Source organism: Schistocerca americana, chromosome 3, assembly GCF_021461395.2.
Source record: "Schistocerca americana isolate TAMUIC-IGC-003095 chromosome 3, iqSchAmer2.1, whole genome shotgun sequence".
NCBI lineage: Eukaryota > Metazoa > Arthropoda > Insecta > Orthoptera > Acrididae > Schistocerca > Schistocerca americana.
In genome coordinates, this window is record NC_060121.1 from 263328169 (window position 1) to 263345596 (window position 17428).

Below are 17428 nucleotides of genomic sequence, written 5' to 3' on the forward strand. Positions count from 1 at the left end.
ACGCTTACTTTCCATGTTAGAGCTCATTTTATTACTTCTCTTCAAATCACATTAATCATGGAATGGAAACACACAGCAACAGAACGTACCAGCGTGACTTCAAACACTTTGTTACAGGAAATGTTCAAAATGTCCTCCGTTAGCGAGGATACATGCATCCACCCTCCGTCGCATGGAATCCCTGATGCGCTGATGCAGCCCTGGAGAATGGCGTATTGTATCAAAGCCGTCCACAATACGAGCACGAAGAGTCTCTACATTTGGTACCGGGGTTGCGTAGACAAGAGCTTTCGAAAGCCCCCATAAATGAAAGTCAAGAGAGTTAAGGTCAGGAGAGCGTGGAGCCCATGGAATTGGTCCGCCTCTACCAATCCATCGGTCACCTAATCTGTTGTTGAGAAGCGTACGAACACTTCATCTGAAATGTGGGGGAGCTCCATCGTGATTGAACCACATGTTGTGTCGTACTTGTAAAGGTACATGTTCTAGCAGCACAGGTAGAGTATCCCATATGAAATCATGATAACGTGCTCCATTGAGCGTAGGTGGAAGCACATGGGGCCCAATCAAGACATCACCAACAATGCCTGCCCAAACGTTCACAGAAAATCTGTGTTGATGACGTGATTGCATAATTGCGTGCGGATTCTCGTCAGCCCACACATGTTGATTATGAAAATTTACAATTTGATCAAGTTGGAATGAAGCCTCATCCGTAAAGAGAACATTTGCACTGAAATGAGGATTGACTCATTGTTGGATGAACCATTCGCGGAAGTGTACCCGTGGAGGCCAATCAGGTGCTGATAGTGCCTGCACACGCTGTACATGGTACGGAAACAACTGGTTCTCCCGTAGCACTCTCCATACAGTGACGTGGTCAACGTTACCTTGTACAGCAGCAACTTCTCTGACGCTGACATTAGGGTTAGCGTCAACTGCACGAAGAATTGCCTCGTCCATTGCAGGTGTCCTCGTCTTTCTAGGTCATCCCCAGTCGCGAGTCAAAGGCTGGAATGTTCCGTGCTCCCTAAGACGCCGATCAATTGCTTCGAACGTCTTCCTGTCGGGACACCTTCGTTCTAGAAATCTGTCTCGATACAAACGTACCCCGCCACGGCTATTGCCCCGTGCTAATCCATACATCAAATGGGCATCTGCCAACTCCGCATTGGTAAGCATTGCACTGACTGCAAAACCACGTTCGTGATGAACACTAACCTGTTGATGCTACGTACTGATGTGCTTGATGCTAGTACTATAGAGCAATGAGTCGCATGTCAACACAAGCACCGAAGTCAACATTGCCTTCCTTCAATTAGGCCAACTGGCGGTGAATCGAGGAAGTACAGTACATACTGACGAATCTAAAATGAGCTCTAACATGGAAATTAAGCGTTTCCGGACACATGACCACATAACGTCTTTACTTTATTTGTGTGTGAGGAATGTTTCCTGAAAGTTTGGCCGTACCTTTTTGTAACACCCTGTATATGCAATACGTATTATGTAATGAACTGCACTATAGACAATTTTCCTGGAGATGCTAAAGGTATACACAAAACGATGCACGCATGTGTCAATCTGTTGGCCCCATTTTTGCTGGAATTGAGCAGTTATTTATTATTAATTGTATCAGAATTGTCGGAGATACTGAAATACACATTTTACAATTAATTCTCCTACAAGCGTTTGATAAAGAGAAGCCAAAGAGTTCGATTACAAATGTCAGTTTACGTGATTTTTCTGTGATATAGCAATTATTTGTCGTTAATTATAACAGGAGCATCATACTCTCGTAGCCCGTAATACTTGTTATAAAATTAACTATACTACAGGGAATGGTCTAGAATGTAGTACTGAAACGGATGCTCAGACAGGCCAAAATACAGATGACATGTTTTTGGAATTTATCCATTATTTATAACTAATATCAAATAATTAACACAGAGTGCAAATAATATTTCACAATTCACTTTTCTACAGGCAATGGTCCAAAAAGGCACAGAAAAACGTAAAAGAATATTAAAAAGGGTGATAATGCAGATCATTTTTCTGGGATTTATTATTAATTGTATCACAAACATCCTAGACATTGCATACATTGTTCATAACTGACTGTACTAAAGCCAATGATCCACAAAACGTAAACAGAAACACATAAAGATTCCCACAAGTGTCAGTCTATTGGCCATATTTAAGGGCTCTAACAATTATTTATTTTCAGTCATATCAGAAGCGAGATATACTCATATAATGCAATACATGTTTCATAATTAAGGGTCCGGCTGGGAATAATCCACAAGATAGAGAAAAAAAAAGTTTGCCTACAAACGTTAATCTATCAGGCACATTTTTGATCTTTACCAGTTATTTATTAATACATGTATCAGAAGCATAGCGTGAATTGTAATATATATTTAATAATTACCTGAACTGTAATCGCTGGCACACAAAGTTGTAAAGAGAAACACGAAAGGATGCCCACAATCAATGCACCATCAATGCACCATTTAACAATTATGTATTTATGTATCTCACATCTTACAAAGCATAATTCGTAATTTCCCCAAGATTAAAAACTGACAAGCACTATACAGTTTTGAGCTATAGCTAACCAGCAGCGGAACGGCATTTACTGTGGATCGACGCAAATTATTGTGTCACATTCTTCGACACAGTAGTTACATAAGGTAGAAATCACTTATCAAGACACTAAAATTTCGCACGATAGCTGAAGCAAGGAAGATAGCGGAAGTAGATTTACCACAAACGAAGAAAGCGTTTGTTAACTAAAATAGCTCTTGTGGTATTAGATATTGACTTGGAAATGAGGGAGAAGTATCTGAAAGTGTTTATCCGGTGTACAATGTTGTGTGCAAGTGAAACATTGACCATCGGAAATGGGAGGAAGAAAAATGTTGGGTAATTCGAAATGTGATGTTACGAGGAGGCCGCGCGGGATTAGCAGAGCGGTCTAAGGCGCTGCAGTCATAGACTGTGCGGCTGGTCCCGTCGGAGGTTCGAGTCCTCCCTTGGGCATGGGTGTACGTGTTTGTCCTTAGGATAATTTAGGTTAAGTGGTGTGTAAGCTTAGGGACTGATGACCTTAGGAGTTCCATAAGATTTCAGACACATTGGAACATTTTGTTACGAGGAAAGTTAAAAATTAAAAGGACAGATTAAGCATGAAAAGAGAAAGTACTAAACACAGCATTTGAGGAAAGAATCGCTCGTGTGATACTCAACTTGCCATTTTATCGCACGATATCCTGCGAACGTGGATGACGGACAAGAGGCAAATGCCATATTCCTAGATTTCAAGAAAGCATTTCACACATTACCAAAATGCAGACTATTAAGGAACATCCGAGAGTATATATAGGTTCTCAGATATACGAGCGACTGGAAGACTTATTAAGTAATGGAACCCAGTGCGTTTTCCTCGACGGCGAGTGTTCATAAGAGGGAGGGGTATTGTCAGACATGCCACAGGCAAGCGTGATAGGATCGCTCTCGTTCTCCGCGTACATAAATGGTCTTGTGGACAGGGTGAGCAAAAATGTGCGACTGTTTGCTGATGACGCTGTGATGTACGGGAGTGACTGTATGAGGGTACAAGATGACTTACCATAATTGGTGTGGTGAACGAGAGCTTCTTCTAAACGTAGTCACGTGCAGGTGAATAGGAAAAACAGTTCGTAATGTTCGAATACAGTACTGGTAATGTGGTCCTTGACACAGTCACATCTACGTGTAACGTTTGTAATTTACCCCCTCCTTCTTGCTTCCATTACAGTCCACATTACATAATGCCTTCTATGAAAACCTGAAAGGAGCGAAAATTGTAATAAACTTTCTAGTTTACTTAGCTTGTCAAGTTGAGATGGCTCCAGATCTTCATGTATAGGGGTCTGATTCATGAAGCTGAAAAATATCACATCAGGCCCTCATGTCGGTATGAAATAAATAAATCTGAAGATTGTTGTTGCAACATTGTTTTTCACGTAAATATATTTCCTCACATTTGAGTATATCATACAGTATTTTGGTTTTCCTCACTAACAAAGCCGAAATTACATTGTTCGCACAAAAATACGTCCGATCACATCAGAGGGATTCTTGCGACTCCACGCTCTGCGGAAATAACCGTAATCCAAAGCGTTTCTATTTTTTTTAACAAATAAATTTCTGCCAGCCTTAATTTTAATTATTATTTCATAAATGAATCTAGAAATAAACACAGTAAACAGTACAGGATTGCGTAATTAACAACTGAAATTTTAAGTGTGCAGATATTTCGTAATTTCAAATTTTATAAAAAAATAGTTTCAACTGTACATTAAGAACTAGAACTTATCGATTATAATATCGAAACCAAAATATTTTGTAAAGTAATTCCTTTTCATAAATTTTAGCTTGAAATATAGCGTAGTGTATATAATATAAAATTATATGACAGTTTTCAGAAAGGCAACTGAGGTAATATTAGCCTGTCCAATATTCGGAAACTAATACTGGTCGACAACTACGGTTGAGGAAAAGTAATGATCAAGGAGCATGTCCCGTTACACGTTGCAAACCGATACGAAACTGGACGAGCGCATAAGGTCCGTTGTTAAGAGGGCGAATGGTCCGCTTCGGTTTCTTGGGAGAATTCTAGGAAAGTAATGGAGACTGAGTATAGAACACTAGTGCCACTCATTCTCGAGCAATGCTCGACGGGATCCCCACCAGTTCGGATTAGAGCAAGACATCGACCCAGTTCAGAGGCCTGCTGCGAGATTTTTGCCAGTAGGTTTGATCAACAAGCAACTGTTACGGAGATGCTTCGTGAACTGAATTACGAATCCATGGAGGGAAAACGACGTTCTTTTCGCAAAATATTATTGTGAAAATTTAGAGAACCAGCATTTTCAATCGACTGCGAGACGATTGTCCTGCCGCTAACGTATATTTTGCTTGATGGCCGTGAAGACAAGATGGTACGTACGGAGGCATACAGACAGTCATTTTCCCTTCGCTTTGTTTGCGGGTGGAACAGGAAAGTGATCTACTAGTGTAACGGTCTTTATAATTACTGAAATTCATAAATGAATGCCTGAACTGGGAATACATACAAAACTGGAGTTATCGTGTAGCATGTTGTAACTGCAAGTGCTGTGTCATTGCTAAAAAAACTTTATACGAACTGATTGGGCAATGTAACACCCGATACCAATAAAGAAATACAGTCGCTGCAAAATACATTCAGCCTCATAGGTACTGAATCCTCTGGCCCTGTTCAAAACTGATGACTTCGCTCCCTGTGCACATAACAAATGCATAAATCTGTCTTACCTGTAAAGCTGGGACAGTGGATCGCGTTATATTCTGCTCTCTCATGAATAAGAATAAAATATATCAGCTACCGATTCAGCGGTATGCAATGCTGGCCGTAGTACTTTGAAATATACACGAAATTCTTTTGTGTGATAAATGAAAACATTTAAGAAAAATTCAGTGTCTTTAAAAAACTTATGACCTAGGCGGTAGTGATTTGGGTGAATTACTAACACTTACATTCTCAATAGTGAAGCTGTAATCGAGGTTAAGTTTGGCTTTTTAAAACATCTGACAATTGAAATTATGTTACTCAGAAAAACTACATCGTTTTTACTAAATGAGAACCTTTCTTTGAAGGCGTAGTCACGCACAACGAGACTGGTATAGCAAGTGTTGTCTAACATCACTGAAAAGCATAAAGACAAATCATTGAATTACATGTACCTGTATGAACATTACAAAAGAGAAATATCTAACTGCCCTATACATTAAATCTGTTTACGTACATTCAGAGGTTACTCAACATAGAACTCACTGTTACCAATTATAGGCGAACTTATTTGCACTAACGCTCTGGAAAAAAGAAACTAATAAAAAAGTGACCTTAACTGCAAGAAGAGTTCTGCTTCCACATTCATATTTTCGATAATAGATGTACTCGTAAAGCTTCTTTGCAATATCAATTCTGTAATCCTTTCTTGTCACAATTAAATTTACTTTTCAAAATTTCGTTTTACATTCCATTATAAAATCACTCATTTTTTTAACTACTTATTTTATTTGCAGTGTAACACAAAAGATTGATTTGAGAAAATTCCTACATTATGATCTAACACTTGGTGGCCTTACAGAGCATCCTCTTTCGCTCACAGACTAATACACACTCACTGCTTTGCGCCAAACACTGTCTTACTACAACACTACAATCTCAGACCAGAAGCAGTATCTTTGACTCTGCGGTCGTGCAAAGTCAGCGATCTGCTTTGCAGAGCCGATCACAAACACACATCTTTTACAGTACAGGGTGATTCAAAAAGAATACCACATCTTTAAAAATGTGTATTTAATGAAAGAAACATAATATAACCTTCTGTTATACATCATTACAAACAGTATTTAAAAAGTTCAGAGATGTTCAATATGGCCCCCTCCAGACACTCGAGCAATATCAACCCGATACTCCAACTCGTTCCACACTCTCTGTAGCATATCAGGCGTAACAATTTGGATAGCTGCTGTTATTTCTCGTTTCAAATCATCAATGGTGGCTGGGAGAGGTGGTCGAAACACCATACCCTTAACATACCCCCATAAGAAAAAATCGCAGGGGGTAAGATCAGGGCTTCTTGGAGGCCAGTGATGAAGTGCTCTGTCACGGGCTGCCTGGCGGCTGATCCATCGCCTCGGGTAGTTGACGTTCAGGTAGTTACGGACAGATAAGTGCCAATGTGGTGGCGCTCCATCCTGCTGAAATATGAATTGTTGTGCTTCTTGTTCGAGCTGAGGGAACAGCCAATTCTCTAACATCTCCAGATACTGTAGTCCAGTTGCAGTAGCACCTTCGAAGAAAAAGGGACCAGAAACCTTATTGGCTGAAATGGCACAAAAACGTTCACCTTAGGCGAGTCACGTTCATACTGAGTTGTTTCCCGCGGATTCTCAGTGCCCCATATACAGACATTGTGACGGTTGACTTTCCCGTTAGTGTAAAAAGTTGCTTCATCACTAAACACAATCTTTGATGCGAAAGATTCATCTGTTTCCATTTGAGCAAGGACAAAATCACAGAAATCGATTCTTTTAATCTTATCAGCTGCAGACAGTGCTTGAACCAATTTCAGACGATAAGGTTTCATAACTAACCTTTTTCGTAGGACTCTCCATACAGTTGATTGTGGAATTTGCAGCTCTCTGCTAGCTCTGCGAGTCGATTTTCCTGGGCTGTGAACAAATGCTTGCTGGATGCGTGCTACATTTTCATCATTCTTTCTCGGCCGTCCAGAACTTTTCCCTTTGCACAAACACCCATTCTCTGTAAACTGTTTATACCAACGCTTAATACACCACCTATCAGGAGGTTTAACACCATACTTCGTTCGAAATGCACGCTGAACAACTGTCGTCGATTCACTTCTGCCGTACTCAATAACACAAAAAGCTTTCTGTTGAGCGGTCGCCATCTTAGCATCAACTGACGCTGACGCCTAGTCAACAGCGCCTCAAGCGAACAAATGTACAACTAAATGAAACTTTATAGCTCCCTTAATTCGCCGACAGATAGTGCTTAGCTCTGCCTTTTGTCGTTGCAGAGTTTTAAATTCCTAAAGTTGTGGTATTCTTTTTGAATCACCCTGTATAATAGTTTCATTTCAGTTTACATTAGTATCATTACAATATTCGGGTGCCACACATAGGTGTAGTCCAATAGACTCCGTTCACTAGTAGTGGTTCAGGGCACCCTCCTTTACGCACCTTGGTGCGGCAGTCTGAATGTCTGTGTAGTTGTAGCATCTCACTCGTCTGCATACTGACAACTTAAGGAAAAAATATCTACTGTTTGTTGTAAAGTTGATGCGTTAAGTTGGTCTGAAAGCGGTGCTGATATTCAAGACATTAAAAGCGGGTTAAAAGCTGTGAGCTGTCTGGGGAAGTTAACCTTGCATTACTGAGCAACTGTTTCACCAGGTATCCAGTCTAGCTTACCAAATTCCCAACCAGACTAACATAAATTATAATCTTTTAGTACTCATCTTACGATAACCGGTGATTTTATATATATATATAAGACAATTTAAATAAAAAGAAATAAATCAGTTTATATTTGCACATTTATTTTAACATCGATCATTGTTCCGTTAAAATTTCAGCATGTTAAACTTGATTCGTAACTAAACTGGTGCCTTATTTAAGACTGTGAAAATGTGAGTTTGTAATCTTACGGAACACATCAAATACGAAGCCAAGATTGGGAGATTGCATTCATAAAATAACACACGAAGAAACATATGCAAGAGGAAGTTAACCGCAATTAACCGATTCAATTTTCACCCAAAGAAGTTACTTTCGCAGTGCAATCCTGTCCGTCATGAAATTACCACACACTGGTATACTAAATTCATACTAACTCTCTGTGAAATCTTCCCGAAAAGAATAGCTGAGGGCTACTTTGATGATTACACCACATGCTTCACGTCGTCAACTTGATTTACACAAAGAGTGTAACTCCACAATAATTTTGATAATTAAAATAAATTACATCGTAACGCAATTTACAAAAGAAAAACCTCGAACTGGTTACTATCGTCTTACTATTAACCTGATGGGCCAAACAATTGTATAAGCACGTGGTACTGGTCTCACAAAGTACATCCCACGTGGGTTGAACATAAAGAAAAGGTGCTATATTGAAAAATATTGTCAAGACGAGACGTTATAATCTCACTCATATTCGCATTTAAGATTGATGATCTTAGTTAGAGTTACGGATCATCAACACATGGTTCCACTTCACTCACAAAGTAATGACAAAGCGACCACCGGAAGATATTCTGAACTTCACACTCGAATTACACTGCATTGCAATTTAAGATAACATTAGATATTTTAGATCTAAACCTGAAATAAAGGTGATTAAATTTTCAGTTAGGCTGAACTTAAGAAATCCATTGTCCTACGGACTTAGCAGAGACGCGCTTAGCTGGAGGTCTTACCCCTTCAGACGCTCGCCGCAGATAGACTGGCGTGGGCCCCTACCGAGGGTGCTTCACAGATACAAACGGAAGTGACCAGAGAGGCAGCTTCCTATACCAACATGACAAGTGATGGACAGGACCATACTAAGAATAGAAACCGCTTTGCTTTTAGAAAGTGTAGCTACCTGTTCCAACGTTGGTCCTACAGTTCTCTAGCAGACTGGCTTGTCTGCTATCACCAAGCATGCAACTAGAAATTCATTTGCTCATTCATCCTTTCACACAGAAGGGAAGGGGGATGACAGTATCATATCATATACACTATACAGGGTGTTACAAAAAGGTACGGCCAAACTTTCAGGAAACATTCCTCACACACAAATAAAGAAAAGATGTTATGTGGACATGTGTCCGGAAACGCTTAGTTTCGTCAGTATGTACTGTACTTCCTCGATTCACCGCCAGTTGGCCTAATTGAAGGAAGGCAATGTTGACTTCGGTGCTTGTGTTGACATGCGACTCATTGCTCTACAGTACTAGCATCAAGCACATCAGTACGTATCATCAACAGGTTAGTGTTAATCACGAACGTGGTTTTGCAGTCAGTGCAATGCTTACAGATGCGGAGTTGGCAGATGTCCATTTGATGTATGGATTAGCACGGGGCAATAGCCGTGGCGCGGTACGTTTGTATCGAGACAGATTTCCAGAACGAAGGTGTCCCGACAGGAAGACGTTCGAAGCAATTGATCAGCGTCTTAGGGAGCACGAAAAATTCCATCCTATGACTCGCGACTGGGGAAGACCTAGAACGACGAGGACACCTGCAATGGACGAGGAAATTCTTCGTGCAGTTGACGATTACCCTAATGTAAGCGTCAGAGAAGTTGCTGCTGTACAAGATAACGTTGACCACGTCACTGTATGGAGAGTGCTACGGGAGAACCAGTTGTTTCCGTACCATGTACAGCGTGTGCAGGCACTATCAGCAGCTGATTGGCCTCCACGGGTACACTTCTGCGAATGGTTCATCCAACAATGTGTCAATCCTCATTTCAGTGCAAATGTTCTCTTCATTCCAACTTGATCAAATTGTAAATTTTCACAATCAACATGTGTGGGCTGAAGAGAATCCGCACGCAATTGTGCAATCACGTCATCAACACAGATTTTCTGTGAACACTTGGGCAGGCATTGTTGGTGATGTCTTGATTGGGCTCCATGTTCTTCCACCTACGCTCAATGGAGCACGTTATCATGATTTCATATGGGATACTCTACCTGTGCTGCTAGAACATGTGCCTTTACAAGTACGACACAACATGTGGTTCATGCACGATGGAGCTTCTGCACATTTCAGTCAAAGTGTTCGTACGCTTCTGAACAACGGATTCAGTGACCGATGGATTGGTAGAGGCGGACCAATTCCATGGCCTCCACGCTCTCCTGACCTCAACCCTCTTGACTTTCATTTAAGGGGGCATTTGAAAGCTCTTGTCTACGCAACCCCGGTACCAAATGTAGAGACTCTTCGTGCTCGTGTTGTGGACGGCTGTGATACAATACGCCATTCTCCAGGGCTGCATCAGCGCATCAGGGATTCCATGCGACGGAGGGTGGATGCATGTATCCTCGCTAACGGAGGACATTTTGAACATTTCCTGTAACAAAGTGTTTGAAGTCACGCTGGTACGTTCTGTTACTGTGTGTGTTTCCATTCCGTGGTTAATGTGATTTGTAGAGAAGTAATGAAATGAGCTCTAACATGGAAAATAAGCATTTCCGGACACATGTCCACATAACATATTTTCTTTCTTTGTGTGTGAGGAATGTTTGCTGAAAGTTTGGCCGTACCTTTTTGTAACACCCTGTATAAAAAAGCGCATGTAGGTTGCATATGAGACTGTGTGACATGAATTACATATAAACTGTGTTTTAAAGTGTAGTAGTGTGACAGATCGTTCTTGTTTATGTGTAAAAGTAACACGTTCCACTACTCAGTCTCCTCCCAGATGGAGTCACAAACACCACAGTAATTTCAGAAGTGGAATGTATGCCGTAAATGACAACAAATTTAAGAAATTAACATGAAAGGAATCCAACAGAGACTTTTCATTGTTTGTGACGCGCGCGCCTGGGTGTGTGTGTTTTTTTGATGAAGATGGGTCACAAGGAGTGTGGCTTGGTCCCGTTGCGTGGTCCCTGCGCTGCCGGACGCACTATATGGCCGGAGTAAAGGTGGCCATGGCCGCTCGGAGAGACTTCGTGGGCGCGGCCGCGCAGCTGATGCATGACACATGAGACGGGATGGCGGGGACTCCGTAAACACGTGCTCAGGCTGTCGTCGGGCCTGTCCACGCGCCGGAGAGAGGGTAGCGGTCAGAGACAGCCGGCCTCCGTCCATCGGCCGCCTGAAACTTTGAGGACGCCGCGCTGTCAGACCGCACTCCTAATGGATCCAACACGTAAACCCCATATGTCATTACCTGCTAAACACACTTAGGCAGCTCCACTGGCGTGGTTTAGGTTATTCTCTGCTGGCACAGTGCTATCGTACCAATAGGAAAATAGCACGCGTCATATACCGGTATGGCCTTAGGCAAAGCCCTCCCAGAACTCTGACGCTTACCTTCCACCGAGACTCATTTTGTTCAAGTGCCATGCTTTTTTTCCCTCGATTATCAGCTACCTGACTGGTCCAGCTCTGACCTTCGACGTAAGAGCGTATCAGAATTATTGCCTCCCTAAATCGTTTCAGGCAAATGCCGGGATGGTTCCTTTGAAAGGGCACGGCCGATTTCCTTCCCCATCCTTCCCTAACCCGAGCTTGCGCTCCGTCTCTAATGACCTCGTTGTCGACGGGACGTTAAACACCAACCTAACCTAACCTAACCAGAATTATTGCCAACTAAATACACTGTAGCGCAAAGAAACTTGTATATGCGTACGTATTCAAATACAGAGATACGTTAACAGGCAGAATACGGCGCTGCGGCCGGCAACGTCTATATAAGATAACAAGTGTCTAGCGCAGTTGTTAGATCGGTTACTGCTGCTACGATGGCAGATTATCAAGATTTAAGTGGGTTTGAAGGTGGTGTTGCAGTACGCGCACGAGCGAAGGGACACAGCATCTCCGAGGTAGCGATGAAGTGGGGATTTTACCGCACGACTATTGGACGAGTGTACCGTGAATATCAGGAATCCGGTAAAACATCAAATCTCCGACATCTCTGCCGCCTGTAAAAGATCCTGCAAGAAGGAGACCAAGGACGAATGAAGAAAACCGTTCAACGTGACAGAAGTGCAACCCTTCCGAAAATTACTGCAGATTTTAATGCTGGACCATCAAAAAGTGTCAGCGTGCGAACCATTCAACGAAACATTATCGATATGGGTTTTTGGAGCGGAAGACCTACTCGTGTACCCTTGGTGACGGCACGACACAAAGTTTTACGCCCCGCCTGGGCCCGTCAACACCGGCATTGGACTGTTGGTGAGTGGAAACATGCCCGAGGCAGGATTCGAACCAGCGACCGTAGCGGTCGCGAGGTTCCAGACTGAAGCGCCTAGAAACGCTCGGCCACGCCGGCCGGCGGGCCACCTTCGTTTGGCCTGTTGACATTCCACTGTTAGCTTGCAGATAAACGTCAAAAATGAAGTGAGTAGCTTAATAGAGCAAGTTTCGAAGGAGGAATGGTATAAGACGTCTGGATAGTCATTTTATGAAGTAAACAGAATTAAACACTGAGCTACCGTGCCGGCACCTATAGACCACGAGCTGCGGACGGCTGGCTCAGAGCGCTTTATGAGAAACGGCGAGCGCTGGAGGAGAAGTGCCATTCTAAACTGAAGACTTACCTCTTATTTTTCATAGATATTAAGTGGGGCCTCTCGACACCCACACTTGCATTGTGACCATTCCGGAAGATCTACCGTCACCTCTGCTTTTGTTAGTATCCAGAACGAATTCCGCAGAAAGTGGAGCGATTTGTTTTCGCCTGGCTTGTTAACCATTTGTAACTTCCGGAGAAGCGTCATGAGTGGCGGATTTTGAGTAAAACCTTCATATTTCTCTGGTTGCCATGTCAAATTTGCCTCTTTCGCCAAAACACATTGGAGTGTACACTGCCTCACTTCAGTGACGTGTTGTGCAGGCACAATTACTAGAGAACTCTGGAACAGTGGTTTATTAAATTTGTTAAGTGAGGAACTGAGGAAAAGTAAATTCAGTAGCTTATGAAAACGCACATCCTCGGTGCAAGAATAAACGTGTAAAGTCTCTCACATATGTTGTTCCAAAGACCATTGCATTTCTCGTCTCACCAGCTATCGATGTCCCTTAAAAATTATAAGCACCGAAAAAGTCTGCAGTTGTTGGAATAACACGGTAAATAACGAAGTTCTACATAATAACTATATGGTAAAATACTCTCCTCTTTGCGTGCTATCATTGGCCAAAGCCTCACTTTGACATCTGCACCGTTTATGAAATATGAGGAATGTTGTGGACATTTCACTCTGACTTTATCGCTGGCGCGGCGCGATCGCAAATGAGTGTGCTACATCAGATCAGTTTTCTCGAGATTCAAATAGATACCACTACCCTAGTCTAAATAAAAATTCAGTATGACAGTAATATCAGAAATTGAGTCCGCCTTGACGCTAAACACCTTGTTGTTCATTTATTTCTTTATTATCCCAAATTAGTTTCGGCGACAAATATCACCATCATCAGTGGGTTTTTTAATCTAAAACATGCAAAACAACCAATGATGATGGTGATATATGTCGCCGAAACTATTTTCGGATAATAAAGAAATAAACGAATAACAAGATGTTTTGCATCAAGGCGGACTCAATTTCTGATATCACTGTTATTCTATGCAAACACGAACCAAATGTAAGAGTTCCACGATAATAAAAATTCAGTATGTTAGCTAAATTTCATACGCAACAACATGTTGTGTGATATGCACCAAATGGAAAAATCATAGCGACCTCTATTTTTCATTGCACTCTTTTTTTTATCATCTCGCGCAGCGTTTTTTTTTTTTTTCTTTGGTCATCAGTCTATCAGTCTACTGACTGGTTTGATGCGGCCCGCCACGAATTCCTTTCCTTTGCTAACCTCTTCATCTCAGAGTAGCACTTGCAACCTACGTCCTCAATTATTTGCTTGACGTATTCCAATCTCTGTCTTCCTCTACAGTTTTTGCCCTCTACAGCTCCCTCTAGTACCATGGAAGTCATTCCCTCATGTCTTAGCAGACGTCCTATAATCCTGTCCCTTCTTCTTATCAGTGTTTTCCACATATTTCTTTCCTCTCCGATTCTGCGTAGAACCTCCTCATTCCTTACCTTATCAGTCCACCTAATTTTCAACATTCGTCTATAGCACCACATCTCAAATGCTTCGATTCTCTTCTGTTCCGGTTTTCCCACAGTCCATGTTCACTACCATACAATGCTGTACTCCAGACGTACATCCTCAGAAATTTCTCCCTCAAATTAAGGCCGGTATTTGATACCAGTAGACTTCTCTTGGCCAGAAATGCCTTTTTTGCCATAGCGAGTCTGCTTTTGATGTCCTCCTTGCTCCGTCCGTCATTGGTTATTTTACTGCCTAGGTAGCAGAATTCCTTAACTTCATTGACTTCGTGACCATCAATCCTGATGTTAAGTTTCTCGCTGTTCTCATTTCTACTACTTCTCATTACCTTCGTCTTTCTCCGATTTACTCTCAAACCATACTGTGTACTCATTAGACTGTTCATTCCGTTCAGCAGATAATTTAATTCTTCTTCACTTTCACTCAGGATAGCAATGTCATCAGCGAATCGTATCATTGATATCCTTTCACCTTGTATTTTAATTCCACTCCTGAACCTTTCTTTTATTTCCATCATTGCTTCCTCGATGTACAGATTGAAAAGTAGGGGCGAAAGGCTACAGCCTTGTCTTACACCCTTCTTAATACGAGCACTTAGTTCTTGATCGTCCACTCTTATTATTCCCTCTTGGTTGTTGTACATATTGTATACGACCCGTCTCTCCCTATAGCTTACCCCTACTTTTTTCAGAATCTCGAACAGCTTGCACCGTTTTATATTGTCGGACGCTTATTCCAGGTCGATAAATCCTATGAAAGTGTCTTGATTTTTCTTTAGCCTTGCTTCCATTATTAGCCGTAACGTCAGAATTGCCTCTCTCGTCCCTTTACTTTTCCTAAAGCCAAACTGATCGTCACCTAGCGCATTCTCAATTTTCTTTTCCATTCTTCTGTATATTATTCTTGTAAGCAGCTTCGATGCATGAGCTGTTAAGCTGATTGTGCGATAATTCTCGCACTTGTCAGCTCTTGCCGTCTTCGGAATTGTGTGGATGATGCTTTTCCGAAAGTCAGATGGTATGTCGCCAGACTCATATATTCTACACACCAACGTGAATAGTCGTTTTGTTGCCTCTTCCCCCAATGTTTTAGAAATTCTGATGGAATGTTATCTATCCCCTCTGCCTTATTTGACCGTAAGTCCTCCAAAGCTCTTTTAAATTCCGATTCTAATACTGGATCCCCTATCTCTTCTAAATCGACTCCTGTTTCTTCTTCTATCACATCAGACAAATCTTCACCCTCATAGAGGCTCTCCATGTATTCTTTCCACCTATCTGCTCTCTCCTCTGCATTTAACAGTGGAATTCCCGTTGCACTCTTAATGTTACCACCGTTGCTTTTAATGTGACCAAAGGTTGTTTTGACTTTCCTGTATGCTGAGTCTGTCCTTCCGACAATCATATGTTTTTCGATGTCTTCACATTTTTCCTGCAGCCATTTCGTCTTAGCTTCCCTGCACTTCCTATTTATTTCATTCCTCAGCGACTTGTATTTCTGTATTCCTGATTTTCCCGGAACATGTTTGTACTTCCTCCTTTCATCAGTCAACTGAAGTATTTCTTCTGTTACCCGATTCAGTCTTTGCAGCTACCTTCTTTGTACCTATGTTTTCCTTCCCAACTTCTGTGATGACCCTTTTTAGAGATGTCCATTCCTCTTCAACTGTACTGCCTACTGCGCTATTGCTTATTGCTGTATCTAGAGCGTTAGAGAACTTCAAACGTATCTCGTCATTCCTTAGTACTTCCGTATCCCACTTCTTTGCGTATTGATTCTTCCTGACTAATGTCTTGAACTTCAGCCTACTCTTCATCACTACTATATTGTGATCTGAGTCTATATCTGCTCCTGGGTACGCCTTACAATCCAGTATCTGATTTCGGAATCTCTGTCTGACCATGATGTAATCTAATTGAAATCTTCCCGTATCTCCCGGCCTTTTCCAAGTGTACCGCCTCCTCTTGTGATTCTTGAACAGGGTATTCGCTATTACTAGCTGAAACTTGTTACAGAACTCAATTAGTCTTTCTCCTCTTTCATTCCTTGTCCCAAGCCCATATTCTCCTGTAACCTTTTCTTCTACTCCTTCCCCTACAACAGCATTCCAGTCGCCCATGACTATTAGATTTTCGTCCCCCTTTACATACTGCATTACCCTTTCAATATCCTCACACACTTTCTCTACCTGTTCATCTTCAGCTTGCGACGTCGGCATGTATACCTGAACTATCGTTGTCGGTGTTGGTCTGCTGTCGATTCTAATTAGAACAACCCGATCACTGAATTGTTCACAGTAACACACCCTCTGCCCTACCTTCCTATTCATAACGAATCCTACACCTGTTATACCATTTTCTGCTGCTGTTGATATTACCCGATACTCATCTGACCAGAAATCCTTGTCTTCCTTCCACTTCACTTCACTGACCCCTACTATATCTACATTGAGGCTTTGCATTTCCCTTTTCAGATTTTCTAGTTTCCCTACCACGTTCAAACTTCTGAGATTCCACGCCCCGACTCGTAGAACGTTATCCTTTCGTTGATTATTCAATCTTTTTCTCATGGTAACCTCCCCCTTGGCATTCACCTCCCGGAGATCCGAATGGGGGACTATTCCGGAATATTTTGCCAGTGGAGAGATCATCATGACACTTCAATTACAGGCCACATGTCCTGTAGATACACGTTACGTGTCTTTAATGCAGTGGTTTCCATTGTCCATTGCCTTCTGCATCCTCATGTCGTTGATCATTGCTGATTCTTCCGCCTTTAGGGGCAATTTCCCACCCCTAGGACAAGAGAGTGCCCTGAACCTCTATCCGCTCCTCCGCCTTCTTTGACAAGGCCGTTGGCAGAATGAGGCTGACCTCTTATGCCGGAAGTCTTCGGGCGCCAATGCTGATTATTTATCAAAATTTAGGCAGTGGCGGGGATCGAAACCGGGACCGAAGACGTTTTGATTATGAATCAAAGACGCTACCCCCCTTTTTTTTCTTATTAAGTCTTATTTTGT